Source organism: Sminthopsis crassicaudata, chromosome 5 (genome assembly GCF_048593235.1).
Source record: "Sminthopsis crassicaudata isolate SCR6 chromosome 5, ASM4859323v1, whole genome shotgun sequence".
In the NCBI taxonomy this organism is placed as follows: Eukaryota; Metazoa; Chordata; class Mammalia; order Dasyuromorphia; family Dasyuridae; genus Sminthopsis; species Sminthopsis crassicaudata.
The window spans coordinates 30796671-30819947 of record NC_133621.1 but is presented as its reverse complement, the minus strand read 5'-3'; the positions used below and the strand labels follow the sequence as shown (position 1 = coordinate 30819947).

General features: G+C 34.8%; 1 protein-coding gene across 2 annotated transcripts in view; it reads left to right on the top strand.

Annotated features, from left to right (window-relative positions):
* The window catches only part of RAB5A (RAB5A, member RAS oncogene family), a 57126-nt gene that overhangs the window by 23811 nt on the left and 10038 nt on the right, over positions 1-23277 (top strand). The gene's annotated exons all lie outside the window — the stretch shown is intronic.

The window sequence follows — 23277 nt, the reverse complement described above, 5'->3', positions numbered from 1 at the left end:
GTTATGAAGTTAAGTATATTATTTTACTTGGATTCCATTAGGTTTACCTTGTCACAGGGTACAGACGATTGTAGATTTAGAACTAGAAAGAAAAGTCATTTTCACCCCCCTTATTGAGGCTTTGGGAGGTAAAGTAATTCACATGGTATTCCCCTGGTCAGAAGTGTTGGAGGCAGAATTTGAACCAAAGTTCTCAGATTCTTCCTAAAATAACAGATTTCCATTGTATTTTGGCTTTAACAGTGTGCTATACTAGGAAGAAGACAAGACCTTTGTGGCTAACCTGATGACTCTAAAATTTACTTAATTTTCCTCAGACTCTTCCCCCATCTTATTAATACTTTTAGATACTCCAGTTGAATAGCCATGAAAAATCACTTCTAAAACACAAATGTGATGACTTAGAAACAGTGTGTAAATGTATGTGATTTCAAGTTAATGGAGAGAATTTCTAAAAGTAGCTGGACTCTTTCTACTTGGAATGATAGAAATATGATCCAGTGGCCTCTAAGGTATAATCCAGCTCTGCTCTAAAATTTGATTTTTTTCAGTTAATATTGGTTTTGTTTTTTTAAAAGTTGTTTAGGAAATAAATTAACATTTTATGCCCTATGACTGTACATTTTCTAATGGCAGTCAATCCTAACCTATATATTTGTTAGATAACTTCTTGGTAAACAAGTTTTAAAATTCCATATTTCTTTAGGAATGGAGTTTTTAAAAATATATAATGTTGAAGGTTCTGTCTAAGATCGTTATATGACTCAATATTAGTAAAGGTTAAGATCTCTTGTAGAGTCCTCTTCCCTTCTCCCTCCTTAATTTGCTTAATTTGGTAGTATATTTCAAATAAGGCAACATAAACGTTTGTATTATCATTTGATAATAGTTTCTCCTTTGAACTGTTTAATGTTGCTAAGTGTTGTTTACATTTCCATTTTAACATTCTGTCCTTTGCATTAGCTAACTTTCCCGTGATGCATGCTTGCTATAAAGATTTATAGTTTCCTTAACATCTCCTATTTTAGATAGTTCAAATCACAACATAAACTGACATTTAAATTCCCATGACAGTGGGTGCTAGTCATTTTTTTACTCTGTGGGTAATTATGAGCAGCAAGGTGGCTCAGTGAAATGGCTCTGGGCCCAGTGTCTGAAAAACCTAAGTTCAAATTTGGCCTTAGGCATTTACCCTGAGCAAATCATGTAACCAAGCATGACTTAATTTCTTCAACTGTAAATTGTTTAGTTGGTCAGTTATGTCCAAGAATTAGCGATCCTGGGCACCGACTGTCCCTGAGGTTTCCTGAGATCAGGGATGGCATTTCCTTCTCCGGGCTATCCTTTTGTCAGGCAGTTGGAGGTTAAGTGACTTGTCTAGGATCACACAACTAGGAAGTGTCTAGGACTGGGTTTGAACTCTGGGTTTTTGGCCTATTTGTAATCCTCTCAACCTTTTAAGATTATTTGTTATGAGGGCAGCTAGGTGGTGCAGTGGATAGAGCACCAGCCTTGAATTCAGGAGGACCTGAGTTCAAATTTGACCTCAGACACTTAACACTTCCTAGCAGTGTAACCCTAGGCAAGTCACTTAACCCCAGCCTGGGGGGGGGGGGGGGAAGATTATTTGTTATTCTTACTATTTGTAGTAACTTGTCTGAATAATACATATAAAAAAGATAGTGACTGATGTTTATAACAGTTTATAACAGTTATGATGTTCATAAACTTACAGGAGGGTGCAATTTGAGGCTACAGAGGGAGAAGGCAAAGGGTCACTAGAATGCGTGCATCTTGTCTTCAAGCCTCATGGAAAGAAAGGTTTTTAAAAGGTACTTAGACCAAGCTGGCTTCTTCAGTGCTTTCTATAAGAGATGACCTCACCTGAGGCAAGGGAGCCTCAAAGAGGTTCGATGAGTTTGGCCATAAACATAGCAAATGTTATAACAATTTGAATCCAGTTTTCTCTGGCTCCAAGTCTAGCACTCTATGCTGTACACTGTTTGTCTTTTATTTGATATTTATGTCCTTCACTTTTGTTGAAACTAGCAATAATTGAAGGTTTGGGAAAGGGAAGTGTGCACACGCATGCATTGTTAAATTAATATATTACCAACCACAAAAAGGCTGGTAACTACAAGGAAAACCTTTGCTACTAAGTCTCTGGTTGCACACTATCCATTTAATAGTATATACTTAATGATTTATCTCTTCACTACATATCCTAATTTCTTCTATATTCATAACCCCTAGAATATCCTAAAGGCATAAAAGCTTTCATGTTCATTTTGTCTGACTATTAAATAATAGCTACAGGTGTTCACACCAAGTCACTGTTTGATAAAGAAGCCTTAGATTGCGGTTCCCTCCAAACTCTGCCACATTTCCAAAGAAGCGATTTAATCAAGAAATTGTAGGGGCCAATTCTTAGAGCTAAATTCAGTATCCAGTTTAAAGTACTTGAAAAATCTCTTTGAACTCTACTTTTTCAGTATCGGTATATGGAGTAGAAAGAGCAAGTTAAAAGCTGTTATATTAGGATACAGTATATTAGTATTATCTGGTCAGCTGTTTCACATACTGCTACATATTTAATTAGTCTAATTACTAACATCTTTGTTTAATGCATGACATGGCATCTATCTAATGTGATAACTTTTATTCCTAGTTTATTTATAGAATTAATTCCTATTCAACTGTTGGAAATTTAGAACACAAAAATAATGGATATTCATTAATGAATTTATTCAAGTCCAATATTTTCATTACTTGGAAATATTGTTTATTATAAATATCCATTTATAGAATCTGGATTTGGAAAAGGACTTGAAAGAATTTTTTACTCCAAAGACCAGGGAAGATAGGCCAAATGAAAATCACATAGTAAGTAAATAGGTACCAAACTCAGGTTCTCTGACTCGAAGTCAAGGCACTGTACCATACTATATTTTATTAGGAACTACATTAAAATATTCGAGACTTCCTTTTCTCTAGAGTAATTAAACAGATTTTTCTATATAACCATACATGTCCTTTAAAAATGCATTAATGCACCCCTTTTAACATTTCAGGTACCGAATATTTCATTGTATATCAAATAAAAGTCAGGAAAACTTTGCCTTTGACATATACTGGCTGTATGACCCCCCTTCCCCCCCAAAGAAATCACTTAAGATCTCAGAACTCTAAGCAAATCTTTTCAAGACTAAATTGTAGAGTTGGTGTTTGCACACTTTGGTAGAGAGAATCGCTATCATGTAAGACTTCCCTTTATTAATAAAATCACAATGACTCTCCTTGTCCTATTGTGAGGCACTCTTCTAGGCACTAAGCATATGGAGACAAAAATAAAACTCCTTGCCATTTAGGAACTTAAATTGTTTTGAATTAAGTGATTTGTTGAGGTTTTCTTAAAAGTTGCAAAGGAATTCACAGCTATATGTATGGACATGAAAGTGACTTTCTAAATAAGTGAACATCTGAAAAAGCCAAGTCCAAGTAGTAAGAAATAGGTCAGAAGAAAGTTTACCTGCTGAAGCAAATGAAAGAATGTCAAACATTCCTCATACTAGAGTATATTGATATTTTACTATGTGGCCTTTAACATTAAGCTTAAGGCAGAGGAGGAGGAGGAATGTCCTTTGAAATAAAGGCTTTATGATATCCTCTAATTTTTTTTTTTTGTTTGTTTGTTTCTATTGGACATTGTTCTCAATATTGGTATGATTTTTTTTTTTTTTTTTTAAGAACGATTCCATTGGAGAACAAGAAATAAGAAACAGTTTTCTCACTAAGAGAAATAAATTTTGAAATAGTTGTACTTCTTTATGCTCAATAACTTTTTAAAAAATTGGAGGTTTTAGTTTTAAACTGAAGAAATATACTATTAAATTCATTGTCATCTTTAGAAGGCATATAGTCCCTAGGAATATAATACGTAGTGGGGGAGAGCATTGAGGAGGAATATATATATAATTTGTTTTCAATTTGCTCCATTCCACTTTTACCTATAAAAGAAAAACTAGTACCTTATATCCTTCTAAGTACTAAATAATAATAATAAGCTATCCAAAACCTTTAGGTAGATTTGGGCTTCAAATAAAAGCCTTTTAAAAGTATCCAAAAGTAAAAATGATCTGCCTTAAGAGGTACTGGAGTCCTTTTCATGAGAGGTGTTGAGGGGAAAGCTAGAAGACCACTTCTTGGGCATTACTGCGGACTGGTTCTTGTTCAGATAGTTAGGCTGTATAGTTTGTTTTTTAAATTGAATAATTGACTGTCTTTTGATTTTTATTGCTGTTTTTGTTTTTACTTCATCTAAATTTCTATCATTTCTAAATATATTCCTTCCTCATCACTGCTTCAAAGAACCAAAGAGAAGGGGGAAAAGCAGCTGGCAAACACATTGACTAAATCTGATAGTATATATAGTATTCTATGCCAGTAGCACTCCACTTCTGCAAAGAATTGAAGAAGGTACATTTTCTTCTGTCTTTGGGGCCAACTTTAATTACAATTTCACAATATTCTTTTTTTTTTTTTTTTTTTTTTTTTTTTTTTTTAATTTGCATTTTTAGTATCACTTTGTAAATCAGTGGTTACTAAGTATGATCTAAGGTGAGACCCTTTCAGTGAGAGCACAAGTCAAAATTATTTTCATCATAATACTAATATGTTTCAATTTTTAGTATGATAACTATGGATAGATATAAATATATATAAACAGGAGCTCTTTGTGGCTTCCTCAGTTTTTAAGAGTATAAATGAGTACTGAGATCAGAAAGTTTTGAGGGCCACTGGTGTACATTATTTTTCTGATTTATTTATTTCACCTTAAATCATTCTTCTTCTTCCCAGTTATCTCTGTATTCATCATCATTACCACATTGTGTTTAACTCACACTGGGTGTCTACTTTGTAACTATTTTCAAGCTTTCATACCTCTCAAAGAATTCTAAAGATAGAAGGCAGGAGCCAAGAGTTCTAGTTCTAAGAGTAGTTTTGTGGCTTTTAGGAAGCTGTTTCGTTCTTTTTGCCTTGATTTGTTCCATTTTTTAATCAGGCTGACTGACTCTTCATGACTGCATGAACCACAATATCCATGGGAATTTTTTTTTTTTAATTTAAATACAAAATGAGGGGGAAAAAAGTTGCTCTGCACACAACAGACCATTATAGAGGATTCAACAAAAATTTACTATTTCAAGAAAACCTACATGATAGAAGCTACATGTTTTCAAAGCTACCCGGCTTTTTCTTTGCTTCCTTGTTGCTTTTCTTTTGTCTTCTGCTGTGTACCTTTTTTCTACTCCTTTCCCCTACCACACTAAAGAAAAATGTGTGTACGTGTGTGTGTGTGTGTGTATACATACATACATATACATATATAAATGTTTGTATATGTTTTATACATAGATATCCATAAACATAGTCACATACTCATACACACATATGAGACTGTACTGTTTATTTGTTTTTATCATTTATTTTTTTGAAGGTGGCTAATGTCTTCCTTCATATGTTGAAATCTTTCCATGTTTCTCCCAATCTGCCAGCTCATCATTTCCTGTACCATAGCAACATTCCCACCCATTTTACATCCTATCTGAGAAATTATTTGTGAAAATTGTTTTCCCTTAATTTTCTGCATTCCTTCAACCATATCCTTATAATACAGTTTTTACAGTTTAATATTGCTGAATCTACTTCCTTAACATCTTTTTTCCCCTTGTTTCTTTAAAGTTCCCGACTTCTAAGTCTAGAACAAAATATAAAGATTTATAATTATTAGAAACACTGAAAGCTGATTTGGGGGGAAGGGAACATTTGAAAGAGTGAGAAAAGAATCCTTTCCCTTTTTCCTAGCCTTAACACAATTTTTTCCCAAAAGCAATAAATTGTGTTATGGTGACAAGGAAGATCAAAACACACATTCAGAAGAAAACAAAGCCAAAGTTCTTAACATTCAAAGTCTCAAAAAAAAAAAAAAAATTGAGCTCAGGCCTTGGAAGAGCTCAAAAGGGATTTTGAAAATCAAGTAAGTGAAAAGAAAAATTAGGGAATTGAGAGTGGTGCAAAAGGAAATTCAAAAGGCTAAGGAGAAGAATGCCTTTAAAACAAAATTAGCCAATTGGAAAGGGAGGTAGAAAAGTTCATTGAGGATAATAATACCTTAAAAATTAGAATTGAGCAAATGAAGGTAATTACTTTATGAGAAATTAAGGTAACAATAAAGCAAAACAAAAAATATATAAAAAAATATAAAATATCTCTTTGAAAAAACAACTGGAAAATGGATCCAGGAGAGAAAGATTTAAAAATTATTAGTTTATCTGAAAACCATGATCAGAAAAAGAGTCTAGACATCATCTTTTAAGAAATTGTCAAGCAGAACTGTCCTGATATTCTAAAAGGAGAGGGTAAAATAGAAATGGAAAGAGTCCACTAATCACTCCTGAAAGAGATCCCAAAATGAAAACTCCCAGGAATATTATAGTCAAATTCTGGAACTCTCAGGTCAAGGAGAAAATATTGCAAGCATCCAGAAAGAAACAATTCAAGTACAGTGGAGCTACAGTCAGATAACACAAGATTCAGCAGCTTCTACATGAAAGGGCCAGAGGGCTTGACATAGGATACACCAGAGAGCAATGGAGCTAAGATTACAACCAAGAATCACCTCCTCAATAAAACTGAATATAATTCTTCAGAAAAAAAGGTAGTTATTCCATGAAATAGAGGATTTTCAAGCATTTGCGATAAAAAGACTGGAAAATTTGATTTTTTTCAAATACATTTGAAAGTGATAAAAGAGACTTAATAAGCTTCATCTGTTTACATTCTTAGATGGGAGGATGTTACTTGTAACTCAACTTTTATATGGACAGAGGGCGTGGCTATGAATTGAGTTTGAAGGAATATTTTTTTTTTTTTTTTTTTTTTTTTCATTAGAATTGGCTCAAATAGGAAATAACATACATACTTAATAGCGGTATAAAAATCTATCTTAACCTGCAGGAAAATAGGAGGGGGATTGGGTATGGCAAAAAGGAGGAATAGTAATAAAAGAGAGGGAATATTATTGGGGGAAGGCATAGTCGGTACCAAAAGACTTTTGAGGAGGAACAGGGTGAAAGGAGAGAGAATAAATGGGGGGTCATACAGTTGATAGTAATTGTAAAAATAATTTTGAAGCAAGTTTCTCTGATAAGATTTCATTTATCTTAAGGGGAAGGAGGAGGAATGACCAATGACTTATATGTAGAAAAGTATTCATAGCAGCTCTTGGGGCCAAAAAAAAAAAAAATGGAAATTGAGGGGACGTCCATCAATTGGGGGAGTGGCTCAAAAAACTGGTATGTGGTTATGATGGAATGTTATTGTTCTATGGGAAATGATGAGCAGGTTGCTCTCAGAGGGAAGAAAAAAAAAGATTTGGAAAGTCCATAAATAACTTTCCTATTCTCAGCAGTACAATCATCCATAACTTCTCTGAAAAACTTTAAGATGAAAAATCTTATCCATACACAAAGAAGGAACTGATTGTGTCTGACTATAGATTGAAGCATTTTCTCTCTCTCTCTCTTTTTTTTCCCTCCCTCTCTTTTTAACTTAAATTTTTTTGAGGGTTTTTATTATTTCTTTGGGGTGGAAGATCATTGTTTTCTTTCACAACTTGACTTTTATGGAAATGTTTTGCATAACTTCATGTGATTTCTTAGTTGTGGGTGAGGATAAAGGAGAAAAGCTAGAACTCAAAAATATTTAAAAACATGTTTTAAAATTTTTAATGTAATGGGGAAAATTAAATCAAAAGAAAAATATCCTTAATTTAATAAATCAACCAAAACAACAACAAAGATGCCATAACACTCTTTCCTAAAGGTGGTAGCAATAGTGAGATAGGACAGAACAAGGAATTTCTCCAGATCTCCTGGACCACCATCTCAAGTTCTAGGGACTAAGATTGGGGGAGGTCGTAAGTGTATTTACCCACATACTGATAAGCTATTACACATTCTTGTGGATCCTAACAAATTGGAAATATTTCTTACTATGGCCCCAGCAAAGAGCATGTTTAAACCAGATTAAATTCAAAAGGGTTTACCACCAGATCGGCCTTTGGGTGATGATTTTTTTTTTCAGTTAGTGAAAATTTTTTTGACATTAGAGAATTTTTCATATTAACATATATACCTATGCTAATAAGCTATATATCCTTGGAATATTAATAAAAATGTTTAATATCTGTGACATCTCATATTTCAAAGTATAATGTTAGAAATTGAGCTCTATTATAAAACATAATTGGTACCTAAGTACTATGTTAAAAAAAACTAATCTCCCCTGGGTTTTAGTTCCAAATGACCATTTGGCTATTGGACATTTCAATCTAAACCTTGGGGAGACACCATATACTTAACATGTCTAAAACTGAACTCATCTTTCCTCTTAAACCTCCTTTTCCAGAATTACCCTTTTCTGTCAAGCCATTGTCCTTGCTAGTATCTCAGGTTCATAATTTTGACATTATTCTGGACTCTTCTGACTCCCCTTATCCCAAATTATCAAGTAATTTGCTATATCTTTTACGTTTGTACCTTCATAACATGTCTCACATCCAATCCCTTTATACTCATATTGCTATAACTTTAGTTGAGTTTCTAATTATTCCAGCAGCTCTGCACTAGTTTTCTGTCCTCTAGTACATGCTGCTGCCAAAATAATTTTCCTTATGGACAAATCTGATAATGTGACTCCTTTAGTCTGTCAACTCTAGTGATATCCTAGGTTAAAATATAAATCATGCTGCTTTTGAGCTTTTCAAGTCCTGTACTACCTGACGCCTCCCAACCTACTTTTTGAATCTTATTCTCTGTCCCACCCTTTTATGATCTGGCTGTTCCTTTGCCTTTGCATTGGTTATTCCTTATGGCTGTAATATACTTCCTTACTCTTTGTGAAATAGTCTCTTCCTTTAAGATGCAATTTTCTTTTTTTAATTTTCTTTTTTATTATAACTTTTTATATACAAAACATATGTATGGGTAATTTTTCAACATTGACCCTTGCAACTTCTGTTCCAACTTTTTTCCTCCTTGTCCCCCCTCCCCCAGATGGCAGGCAGTCCCATACATGTTAAATATATTAAAGTAGATGATAAATATAATATATGTATAACATTTATACAGTTATAAGATGCAATTTTCAAGCACCATTTGTATGAAGCTTTTACTAATTTCCCCCAACTTTTAATCTCTACCAAATGTACCTAGTATTATGTCCTTGTTATCTACCACCACCATTAGAATGTAAGCTTCTTACAGGTAGGCATTTTAGGGTTTTTTTTTCATTGTGTCAAACCTTTATCTTCAACATCTAACACAGTACCTAAGCCCTTAATAAATACTTGATGAATTTTTAGAGTCAGGATTCTAAAAACTTTTTCTTCTGGTCCAAAAGCCTAAACTAAACTACTTTTAATATTTAAGAGGCAGGTAACATCAAATTATCCTATATATAATATGGAAAAGGGGTTTCTGAAACATAAGGTTCTTCCTTAATGGGGAAGAATTCATTGAAATTAGCTTAGTGCTTTTTCATTGTATTTACTTTCATTAAGAGTACTTCCTAAAGTTGGTGGGAGTTAGTAGTACCATTCTTATTGTAGTTCTCATGTTCCTATTCTATTCAGTAGAGCACTGGGTTCTATTTAGGAAGACTCATAGGACTTCATGAGTTCAAATCCAACTTCAGACATTTGTTTACAAGCTGTATAACCTTGGACAAATCATTTAATCCTGTTTGCCTTAGTTTCCTCATCTGTAAAATGAGTTGGAAATGAGTTCCAGTATTTTTGCCAAGAAAACTCCAAATGGGATCTCAAAAAGTCAGAGAACTGAAATGATAGCAATGATTTAGTTCCCTTATTTATTAAATGTTTTCTGTATATATATACTGGAGATGGTGCTAGGACTGGGAATAGAAAGATAATAAGAAAGCAGTTCCCATCTTAATATCTAATGATCCTGTACCCACACCACCTCTTTCCCTCATGTTATGAAGTAGTGTAATATAAATAAGCAAATTCAAGTCAGTTTGTAGAATAATATTTCCAAACTGATTCTAAAAGGAAAATAAATGTTCTGATAGGTGAACAAGTCTTTGGACATAGGTTATAGAAATACATGGAGTTGAGAAATATCAAATTTAGACAGCAGCTATCTGTTCAGTTTTATTAGACTAGCATTTTTTCAACATATATAAATGTAAGATAAACCAGGAAACAAGTCAGAACCACATCGTATGCTTTAAATGCCAATATCAGGAATGTGAATTTTATTCTAGAAACTATAAGAGTTCATTGAATTTGGAAATTGTGATCAAATAAAAATGAGATTTTATCATAATTATGACAATTAAATAATTTGATTTTTTTTTTTCCCACCAATCTAGAGGCTATATAAAATAATGACTCTTCTTGGGATAGAGTTAAAGCTAAAAGGAATCGGAGACCATTTAGTCCAACCCTTTTATTTAGCAGATGAGGAAACTGAGGCAGCAGAGAGTGCTAATAGTGTTAGATGGAGGCTATGAACCAAATTCCTCTCACTATACTGTACCACTGATTGATTTTGATAAGTTTTTGTTGCACCAACTCATGTAAAGAGATAATGTAACAATTCATAATAATGACCCACTATTTCTTTTTATAAAGGTTTTGTGATTATGGATACAACTATCAAATCATCCATATAATAACTAGATGCATGCCAGCCAACAAATGATGCACAAGTTTCATGGCCATCAAACTTACTACTTTCTATAAAAGGAACTTTGATGCCAACATAATACATTGTGCCCCCCTTTGTATATATAATAGCTAGCATTTTTGTAGCTCTTTTAAGATTTACAAAGTCCTCTATATTTTATTTGATTTTATCCCCATAACAACCCAGAGTGGGGAAGAGCAGGTTGATGCTATTATTACCCAACTCTAAGATGAGGAAATTGAGGCAGAATTTAATTGACTTGTTCAGAGTCACACAGCTGATAAATGCCTGTCACATAGTAGGAGTAATATAATACTTACATCTCCTCCACTTCTGTCCCCCTGCTCCCCATTTCATCATAGCCAGTTTAATCTTCATAAGAAAGGCAAAAACAATACTTTTGACTAACCTCTTTAAATATTTCCCAAGGCTCTCCTTTGAACGAGAAATCTTATCTCCTCCTATTGAATTATTACCTGGATGCTCTATACAGGCTAAAATGATTTCTTGTAAAAACACATGGACCTTCATAAAGTCACATCTAAGCTTACCATTTTAGTGAAATATTTGGCTGTGGTGGCTTGAAATAAAGATATCAAACAGCATTCAGCCCTTCATAAGTGCCTTTCTTGCTGTAATGACAGTGGCAGAGTAGCAGAAGAGAAGTGCTATGATTTATTTGTTGGACAGCTGAGTGGTGCAGTGGAAGGGGGCTGGGCCAGAAGTCAGGGAGACCTGAATTCAGATCTAGCCTTGGACAGTTACTAGCTTTGTGAGCCTAGGCAAAGACCTGAATTCAGATCTAGCCTTGGATAGTTACTAGCTTTGTGAGCCTGGGCAAAGGACTCCATTTGCCTCAGTTTCCTTATCTGTAAAAATGAACTGAAAAAGAAAATGACAAACCACTGCAGTATCTTTGTTAAGAATTTTTAGACTATCAGTAAATTAACTTAAATGAAGAGGTCTTTGTCGGGTGACCAGTTAAGAAAAGGGAGAATAAATCATGCCAAGGAGCAAATAGATGCAAGCAAAGTAAAATAGGAGGAATTTTAGCCCATAGATATTTGGAGGACAGCTGACCAAATTGTAGTCTAGAAATGTAATCCGATCTCATTGCTTCATAATAAATGATAAAGGAAACAAATTTTAAATTATTTATTTTCAAAATATATACATGGATAATTTTCAACATTCACCCCTACAAAACCTTGTGTTCACTTTTTTTTCCCCTCTCCCAGTTGGTAAGTGATCCCTTATAAGTTAAACATGTACCTTTCCTCTCTACCTATTTCTACAAATATCATGCTGCTCAAGAAAAATCAGATCAAAAAGGAAAAAAATGAGAAAGAAAACAAAATGCAAGCAAACAATAACGAAAAGAGTGAAAATACTATGTTGTGATCTACACTCAATTCCCACAGTCCTTTCTCTGGGTGCAGATAGTCTCTTCATCACAAGACCATTGGAATTGGGTGCATTAGAATTGATCATCATATAATCCTGTCATTTCTGTGTACAATGATGTTCTGGTTATGTTTACTTCCTTAGCATCAGTTCATGTAAATCTCTCCAGGCTTCTCTGAGATCATCCTGCTGGTCGGTTCTTATAGAACAATAATGTTCCATAACATTCATGTAACCATAATTTATTCGGCCATTCTCCAACTGAGAGGCATCACTCACTTTCAACGCTGCCATAAACCCTTTTGCACATCTCTTCAGGATAAAAGTACAATCTGCTGGCTGGATCAAAGAGTTTGCAGTTTGATAGTCATAGGGCATAGAGTAAACAATTTTATATGAAATGAGCAGAACTAAGAAAATAATTTATACATTGTCAACAACAACAAAAAAAAGAAAATTTTATGAACTTTTTGATTAAATAATGGACACATTATATTATATATGTGCCCAGAAAGAGACACATATTGTTGAACATGGACACCATGTGGTTTTTCTGCTTTCCTTAAGTGTATTTCAAAGATTTTGTGGTTCTTTCTCTCTTCCTTCGCCTCCCCCCATTTTTTCTTGTTTTTTATTGGAGAAGGGGAGCATAGCAATAGTGATGCCAAAAGAGGGAGGTTGGAAAGTTTTGTTTTGTTTTAATGTTCAGAAGAAAACAGAAGGAAGCACCCAAGCAAGATGGTTTTGAAAGTAATATTTAGAATTTATTGCATTCCTTCTTTTTGGAAGCAATATGATATCGAGTGATATGAAACAGATTAGTGGTATATTCTTCTGTCTTTTGAATGCTTGGAGAGGAGAGGTATTTTATCTTCAAAATTAAAAATAAACACCTGATAGAGCATCTTTCTCAAACAACACTAAGACCAAACTAGTTTAGAATATAAATTCATTTGTAAAAGTTATAGAGAAGTATGAATAGAAGCTGATTAATATTATCTCATAAAGAAATAAGCAGTGGAGGGGCAGCTAGGTTGGGCAGTGGATAGAGCACCAGCCTTGAATTCAGGAGGACCCCAGTTCAAATCTGGTCTCAGACACACTTCCTAGCTGTGTGATCCTGGGCAAGTCACTTAACCCCAGCCTCAGGGGGAAAAAAAAAAAAAAGAAGAAAGAAAGAAGCAGTGGAGTCTTAAACTTGACTTGGCAAAAGATCTAACTAAGCAATTACTTCAAGGACATTTAAAAGTGAAAGAACGAGGGGAACACAAAAATACATATGGAAAAGATCTGCAAAGATTTAAGCTATCACATTTAACATTGTCTCTGGTATAATTTTAGAAGAGGTAAAAAAGTGACTAAAAAGAACAGATGGGAAAAGTAGGCATAGTGAAACAAATATACATAGAAGGAATCTGCATAATAGAACATAATCAATTATGAAGGTGTTAGGATAATGGAAAATAGGCACAAGTATCATTCCACAATTGAAAACATCTTCACCTATGCATAACTCAAATACTCAAATGCTATTAAAAATATTTGTCATATTTTGAAAATTTTAAGTTTTTCAAAATATATAACCTTTGTAAAACCCAGCTTTTCCCTCTTTCCCCCAACCCTTCCCTTAGATGGCAAGTAGTCCAATATATATTAAACATAGAAGTATATGTTAAATCCATTGTGTGCAGATACATTTTTACATTTGTCTTGCTGAACAAGAAAAATTAAATCAAATGAGAAAAAATAAAATGCAAGCAGACAACAAAAAGAGTTAAAATACTGTGTTGTAAACCACACTCAGTCCTCTTTCTGAGTGTAGATGGCTCTCTTCATCACAAGATCATTGAGACTAGCCTCAATAATCTCATTATTGAGAAGAGCCCCGTCCATCAAATTGATCATCATATAGTCTTCTTGTTGCTGTGTACAACGATCTCCTGGTTCTGCTCATTTCACTTAGCATCATTTGATGTAAGTCTCTCCAGCCTCTCTGAAATCATCCTGCTGGTTGTTTTACAGAAAATAATATTCCATAACATTCATATACTGTAATTTATTCAACCATTCTCTAACTGATGGGCAACCATTCAGTTTCCTGTTTCTTGCCACTACACAAGGGCTGCCACAAACATTTTTGCACATGTGGATCCTTTTCCTTCCTTTAAGATCTCTTTGGGATATAAGCCCAGTAGGATCAAAGGGTATGCACAGTTTGATAGGTGCCAAATTGTTCATCCTAAAGCAGATATTCTAACTATGTCAGTTGAACCTTTGTTGCTTCTTAGAGGAAAAAAATGCAGTTGAGTTTACCATTTAAAACCTTTCCTAAACTGTCGCACTGAATCAAACTGGCCTGCTTGCAGGTTCTCAAACTCAGCATTTGATTTGCTGCTTTACTTATTTTGCATATGTTTGTGCCTAGAATCTGCTTCCTTACCTGAGCTTCAGCGAATGCGCCACTTCTTACTGGGAACTATTGCCTGATTCCCTAGTTGAATAGTATAAACTTAATCACTCTGCAGTGTTGTGTCTTTCTAGAACAGGGGTTCTCAAACTATGGCCCGTGGGCCAAATGTGGCCCGCTGAGGACGTTTATGGGGCCCTGCCAGTTATGGCAGATGGGCTGAGGGGCGAGTTTTTGTTTTTACTATAGTCTGGCCCTCCAAAAGTCTGAGGGACAGTGAACTGGCCCCCTATTTAAAAAGTTTGAGGACTACTGTTCTAGAAGAATATAAGCTCTCTTTGGACAACTGTTTTTTATCTTGTTTTTGTATCTCTGACACCCATCATAATTCAGTGAACATTTATTAGGTCCTTAGTAAATACTTGTTGACTGAATTGGACTGTTGGATTCCCTAGCAGAAGCATTGTTCCAATTAGGTTTTTTACTGTTCAGTAAGTCCTTTGTGGAGATAAAAGTATATATTAAGTATTTGCCATATGTCAGGCATTGTAATAACTTTTAGGGTCACAAAAACAGTAAGTACAACAATCCCTGATATCAAGGCACTTATATTTTTAGGAGAGAGGACAACCCCTTAAAAAGGATCTAGAAGAGGGCATTATTAAATTGGTGATTTTGAGATATGAACCTGCTTGGTTTCTTGGACATTGTCACTGATGTGGCAGATTGGGAGTTACTAAGAGTGATATTTTACAACACTAGTGTAGAACTGGTGCTTGCCACAAAGTAACTTCCTAGATGATTATATGACAGCAAAGCAGTTGCCATATTTGGGGGGAAAAACAATAGGTTGTATATGGAAATAGTATGAGTTCATTCTAAAGTACAGCTGGGGGGCAGTTAAAGCAATATAGCTCTGTGTGTGTGTGTGTGTGTGTGTATAAAATTGTAAAAAGCCAGGAAACAGCTGTATTAAATAAATCAAGGTGACAGTATAATCAAGGTAACTGAATAAAGTTTGGCACAGTGAGTCATTCTGAATTCCTTCCTCTCTTTCTATTATATAATATGAAGCATGTTGTAGTATTCTTGAGACAATGTGATACAGTGGAAAGGGCAGTGGATTAGGAATTGGATAACTTGGGTTCACATCCCAATTCAGATGAAGTCATTTAATCTGTCTAGATTTGCATTTTCTTCACCTCTAGCATAAGGAGGTTGGGCTAGATCTGTTGTTTCCAACGTTTTTTTATTGTTGTTTTTTAACATTTTTCCTAATAATATGCAAAGATAATTTTTTTAAATTTTACTTCCAAATTCCTTCTACTTTCCAAGAGAGTAAGCAGTTTGATGTTACACTTGTACAACATGCAAAACATTTCCATATTAGTTATATTATGAAAGAAGTCAGACCTTCTCTCCCTCCCCCCCCCCAAAAAAAAAAAAACCACGAGAAAAAGTAAAGTGAAGAATAATATAATTTGCTCTTTATTCACACTCTCAGTTCTTTCTCTGGAGGTAAATACCTTTTTTTTTTTTTAATAATTTTTTATTATATATTTTTATAATATTATCCCTTGTATTCATTTTTCCAAATTATCCCTCCCCCCCCATGACAGGCAATCCCATACATTTTACATGTGTTACAATATAACCTAGATACAATACATGTGTGTAATAAGTCCTTTGTAATTGTTTTGGATCAGTGGCATATTGGTGAAAATAACAGTCATTCACACTTGGTCATCATACAATATTGCTGTTGCTGTGTTCAATGTTCTCCTAATTCTGCTTACCTCATCAGATGTTCATGTAAATATTTCCAAGGTTTTCTGAAAGCGTCCTGCTTATAATTTTTTATAGAATCATAGCATTCCATCCCAATCATATTCCACAACTTGTTCAGCCATTTCTCTGTTGTTGAGCAGCCCTCGATTTCTTTTCCAGCACAGAAAAAGCTGCTTTGTACAAGGAAATCCTTTACCCTTTTTGGATCTCTTTGAGATATGAACTTAGTGGTGTTGCTAGATCAAAGAGTATGCCGTTTTATTGCCCTTTGGGCTAGTTTCAAATTGCTCTCCAGATTAGTTGGGTCAATTCACAACTTCATCTTTGGTGCATTCTTGTCTCTGTACATCCCCTACAATATTCATCATTTATCTTTTCAGTCATATTAGCCAATCTGATATATATGAGGTGGTACCTTAGAGTGGTTTGAATTCATATTTTTCTAATCAACAACTTAGAATGTTTTTTCACATGAATTTAGATATCTTTGATTTCTTCTGGAAACTGCCATTATCCTTTGACCATAATATCAATTAGGGAATGACTTGTATTTTTATAAGTTTGATTCAGTTCTATAAATATTTGAGAAATGAAGCCTTTATTAGAGAGACTTGCTGCAAAAATTATTTCTCAGCTTTCTTTCCTTCTGATCTTGGTTTTGTTGGTTTGTTTGTATAAAACCTTTTTTAATTTAGTAAAATTAAAAATAACCATTTTGGACCTCATAATGCTCATTGTCTGTTATTTGATAAACTGTTTTTGCTGTTCTGATTTATCTATGGTATCTCCCTTTATTTCTAAATAATCATATATCCATTTGACCGTATCTTGATATAGTGTGAGATATCGTATACAATTTGCAACCGTTTTTTTTTTTTTTTTTTCCAGTTTTCCTAGCAATTTTTGTCACATAGTGTGTTCTTGTCCCCAAAACTTGAATCTTTGGATTTATCAAGCACTAGATTACTGTGGTCACTTACTACTGTGTAGTGAGTATCTTATCTATTTCATAGATCCACTGTTTCTTAATCAGTGGCAAATAGTCTTTATGATTATCACTTTTTAATACAGTTTGAGTTCTACCCTCTTTTTTATCAGTTCTTTTGATATTTTACAAATATTATCTCACTTAATCCTAGGTAGAAGCAGTATTATCCCCATTTTTCAGGTGAGCAAAAAACTGAGGCAAACTCAAGTTAAGGAACTTGCCTGGGATCACACAATTTGTCTGAGGCAGTGTTTAAACTTGGGTCTTCTTGACTGGCTTAGTGCCGCATCCACAAGTACATATTTATATATATTTTCAGGGTTCCTGTTTTTTGTTACATGGTCTTCTAAGGAATGTTACTTTGACCTGCTCACTCTACAATTTTGTAGTATTTTTACAAAATAAAGTTCCTTCCTTTCACTTTGTATAATTAAGTAACTCTGCCTTTGTTCCAGAAAGACTAGAAGGTACAGATTCCTTGATGGCCAAGATCACTCTTTTACTACTTTGTGTCTCCAGAACAGAAAGTGCCTTGCCCATAAATAAGTTCTTTAAAAAAACAACTACTAAAATAGTCTTTACTTAAATAGCAAAAATCAGAACTTGAACCCAGGTCCTCTGACTCTAAATCTTACTTTCTCTTCCATTCTGTCTCTAAATAAATGTGTTGGATTTTTTTGAATATAATTTGAGCAAAAAGAGATGTTAAAAATTATAACTGAAATTCAAGAAGAAAGAATTTATTTTCATTTTGGGCAGTTGAGAGCATGGAGGGTTTTTCATGCCAGAAGATGGCAACTGAGCAGGGATTTAAAAGGAGAAAAATTTTAACAGACAGAAATGTGCAAGAAGTGTATTCCATTAAAAGACTGGATGATCTGTGCAAATTCAAGGAAAATGGGAGAGGGCTGGATGAACTTTGGAGGCAGCTAAACAGGGTATATTGACACTAAAACAGATCATATGTGAAACAGACATGATGGAAAAGTAAGTGGGTATACCTTGAATACAACTTAATGGAGATATCCAGCAAGCAGAGAGAAATGTAAGCTCTGGGACTTTAAGGGGAGATTGGGTGGGACTTAATTTATCGATTTAATCATCTGTGTAGAGGTGATTTTGAAGCCATAATAGTATATGAGATTGCTTAAAACAAACAATGTCAAAATTCTGAGGATGGAAAAAAAGAGGCAAGAGAAAGCAGGGCCAGCTAAACCAAAACAAGAAGGAATTTCATAGGGTGCTGAGTAGAATCATAAGTTGTAGAACAGGCAGGGAGAGTGGAGGCTTAAGAAAAGGCTATTGGATTTGTCAGTGTTGTTGACCAAGCAGAGTAAGTACATTGTCATTAAAATAATGAGGTTGAAACCAGATTCCAGAGGTCTGAGAAGTGGCTAAATGAATGTAGCAACCAACAGCTTAATTTTCTTGAAATTTATCAGTCAAGATTAATAGAGAACTATTATATCAGAGTGTTCCAGTGTTTAAATTGAAAATTGTCAGATAGGTAGTAAAAACAACCAAGAAAAGGGGCCAAGTAAGCCAGGAGAATAAAGAATTGTAATGGTGGAGTGAGAGGTCAGTGGAAAATTATGAATTGTCAAGTTTAAAATTTAATATTAAAGCTTAGCACTGCACTAAGACTTTGATGTTTGGGAGAGTAGCATGGCTATGAAAAGGGACCCTTAAGAGAAGGAAGGTAATATGAGCAGAGGGAAATGGTTCATGGAGGGGAGGAGATTGAAATTGAGAACATACAAGACAAATCAGTTGCTCAGTCCCAGATGACACAGGTGGGAAGGGCAGGATCAGAGGCACCAAGAAAGCATTAAGTGAAGCTTAGAATAAAGGGAGCTGCTTCATCCTCTGAGATTACCTGCCCTTTCCTCTAAATAAGAGAGATTAAGATAAGAAGAGAAAACACTAGATGGGGAAGCTAGACCATCTGCCAAATAAGGTGGGTCTAAAGGTTGATTTGGGGAATTAAGAGGTTTCACATAGCCACTATATGTTGGGGGAATTTTCAGAGATTTAGGAATCTAGACTGAGTTGGAAGGGCTGTTAGACAAAATAAAAGATTATTGCTAATATTAATTTGGTGGACCTAGTCACTACAGTCTATAACTTCCTCCGGCAACAGTGACTTTTTTGGCTCTGAGGTAGGAGCAGAGAAAGTAGAGGAAACACATCTCAGAGACATGAGAAAAGGAGTTGTAGCAGGTACTTGGCCCCAAGTTTTAAACAGTTATCTGTAGAGAAGTCATCAAAGAAATGTATTTAAGCAATCTTGGGGGGGGGGGGTTTGAAACATAGTTCTTGAATATAAACAAATGTAGGACAGTTAAGTGGCGTAGTAGTTAGAGCACCAGCCCTTACTAAAATCAGGAGGACCTGAGTTCAAATCAGACACTTAACACTTTCTAGCTCTGTGACCCTGGGAGAGTCACTTAGCCCCAATTGCCTCAGCAACATGCATATACATATATACATGCAAATGTACCTGTGGGTACCCGCCATATACACAGATGAAGAGGTATTTGTTCAAATAACATCCATCACCTACTTTATACAGCTAAGTATTCTGGGGGAAAAATCAGCAAAATAGAAAAATAAGTGGTTTGCTTTCAATATATCTCTCTTCCCTTTCTCCCTTTACTGGAATTTTCTTCCCAGCCTTTAGCTTTAAACTTCCTTAAAGTCTGCTCTCCAAACAGATTAACAGATATACATTTGAACTGAAATTTATTTAAATTGAGTGCTGAGACAAAGAAATCATGGGTAATAATAACCAACAACAACCAAACTGTGATGTGTTCCTGGGGAGCCAGGATATAGGATTTTTCCCCACCGTTATTGAAAATTGGCTGCAGTTAAAAGAATCATTAGGTTCTGCCGGCCTTAGATTTTGCCCTACGAACAAGGAAGGGCTGGGAAAGTCTTAAAAAAAATAAATGGGATCTTGAGAGGGTAAGTGATTTGCCTGTAACTATACTACTAGCATGTGTTCCGGGCAGGATCTGAACCCAAGTCTGTGCTGGCCCTCTGTCCACTAAGTTGGACTATCTATTAGGGGAATTTTTTATTGTAATCAAATTATATAGTAGCTTAAGACCCATCTATGAAGAAAAAGCTGCAAAGCCTATCCTGGCATCAAACATTATAAAGGAATCCCTGCTTCTGTAGAAGTCTTAAAGAACTCCTCTAATATATATAGCTTCTTAAGTCATCTATGGCAAAATTACAAAATGACCATTTAATAATGAAGGAAATTTTGAAACAGGAGTGCAAGAGAAAGGAGCCTGACGAACCATTCAGATAGAATTGTGCTTAGTCATTACCAAATTTCAAAGACTTAACTGAAAATTAGCTAGTTAATTTTCCCCAAGTCTCTTTTAACAAGTCAGCCATCTTTAGCCTTATGATTAAATCAGGTTTTCTACCATATTATTGCTAAACTTATCCTCACTGTGCATCTTCCCTTCCCACTTTAATCTTAGGCCTTTTTCAGATCCTAATTGCTACCTTGCTGAGCATGCACAAATACTCTACTTGCTAATCTCTGCTTCTACTCTTTCCCTCTTCCAGACTGTTTTGAAAAAAACATATTAAACTTGATCTAAAACTTATTAGCTCCTGATTTTTTACAGAATGAAGGTCCATACTTCTTAGCTGAGAATTCAAAGCCCTCCATAATTGGTAGAACCAGCATTTCCAGCCCTAGCTCTAACTCTTCATCCAGCAGGACTTTTGTTCCCCTTCCCCTAAAATTCTGTGCTTTTTCTGTCTATCTTGAGTTTCTATTTACCTTTCAAGGTAGAGATCATCATGAGCTCTCTCTCAGGCTCCCTTAGTTATTTTGCATTATCATGTACTTCTATATTTCCTGTGTAATTGTTTTTAAAAACCTCATTTTCAGCTTTAATATTAATTATACAACTGTTAATATGCAAAGCATTATGCTAGAGCAGTGGTCCTCAAACTTTTTAAATAGGGGGCCAGTTTACTGTCCCTCAGACTGTTGTAGGGCTGGACTATAGTAAAAACAAAAACTCACTCTGTCTCCGCCCCTCAGCCCATTTGCCATAACCCAGCAGGCGGCAGTTTAAGAACCCCTGTGCTAGGACTTGGTGGGATACACAGGTCGAAAATGACACAGTGCCTCTAACTTGACAAAATCCCTGTTTTGTCATTTGTTGAAAGTGTGCTCTGCCATTTTATCCCATTGATTTCTGCCAAGGATTCTTGTGCTAACCAGAGGAGGAACTAGAAGTAGAATATAAATTTAAAAAATTTCCATTTAAAAAATCCATTCTTCCCCTCGCCCCCCCCCCTTTTTTAACAAGTTTTTGGTTATTTGCAATTGGTAAAACAGTTCCATAAAAATAATGTTGTAGATTGATTAGTTTTCCTTGCTGGGCTTCCAAAACTTTCTAATCTGTAATAAACCTTATTATATGTTATGGAACCTAACCACCCATTATTACAGACTTTGGCAAAATATAGTCCAATTTAAAAATGAAAAAAGCCATTAGCTCATAGACTTCCAAAACAGTATCAGATCAATGCCAGCCCTAGTATGCCGGCTCTCATCATTTCTATGAGAACATGGATTCTGAATCCCCTCTTAAGATACTTAAAAGAAATCTAAGGGATTGTACAGTAAACTTTCCCCTGGAGCATTAACCTAAGCACAGGGTTTGGGGCATTGGATAAGCTTAATTATATATTTTTTTTCCCTGTAGGGTCAATGTAATGTGTGTCTTTAAAAACCACTCAATTGACCCCAGGAAACCTGGATCCTTCCAGGCATCAGTGCTGCATCACATTGGGCTGTCCTTCACATCTCTTGTGTACTTTTATACTATTTGTCTTAGTGTTTTTATGAATAAGGCAGAAATCCCTTTTGATCTGACTCCTTATGTCTCTTCAGTAGGCCTCAGTCTTGGATGAAGTAAGGGAATGAAAGAAGTGTTTCATGTTAAGCATATTTCACTCACTCATGCAGCACAGCACATATTATGTGGAAGAATCTGGTAACACTAATATCAGTCCCCTGCAGATGATAAATAAGTCAAGCATTCAAGGCAGGAGCCGTCTTTTTAATACAAGCTGTATGTGCCAGTTGCCCATCAAAAATTCCCCTTTTTTGTATTTGTCCTTCCACGGTGCATCGATGGTTGACTTAACTGCTGCACAGGTTCTCTCAGGTCTCTGGTTTTAGAGGTCAACTGCTCATTAAGGCAGACTTGCTATTGCCTCTTTGATTCAGTCTTGATTTGGATATGAGCTCAAATTTAACTTTTTATAAGATTGTATTAACCCCTACTCACAAGGATTGTCAACAGACTGTACCTAATCCTCATGAACCCTCACCTCTACTAAGTTATGAAACTTAACTTTTTATTAAAGAAACAAGAATTTAATTTCACATGTTTTGAGTTTCATTGTCTTAATAGAAGCAAGTTATTTATATGTAATAGTTATTTGTCATGACTTTGCCTTTTGAATTGCAGTAAATCTCATATCTTCTGGTAAAAGTTTTTTTTAAAAGCTTTGTTAATTTTTAAAGCTACGCTAAAAACAGTTACGAACATGAAATAGCCATTATATCTTCCTTCTCTTACCAACATAACATACCTTTAAAATATTTCTTTTTTTGTTGTTTTTTGTTTTCCATTCATTTACCTATATGCATGTAATTCTTCCTTTGCCACCACGAAAGATTTTTAGATCCTACCCTAGAGTCTTTCAAAAACAAATTGACATGACTGACAAACTTTAAAATTAACGTTTTCTTTTATGAATTCATAATATGTTCATTTTTATTCAGGAGACCTCAACTACATTGTTTGTACAGTATATAGCTCATAAGACATATCACCTCTGCTTTCACAGGACAACAGTCAAGACAGCTCATT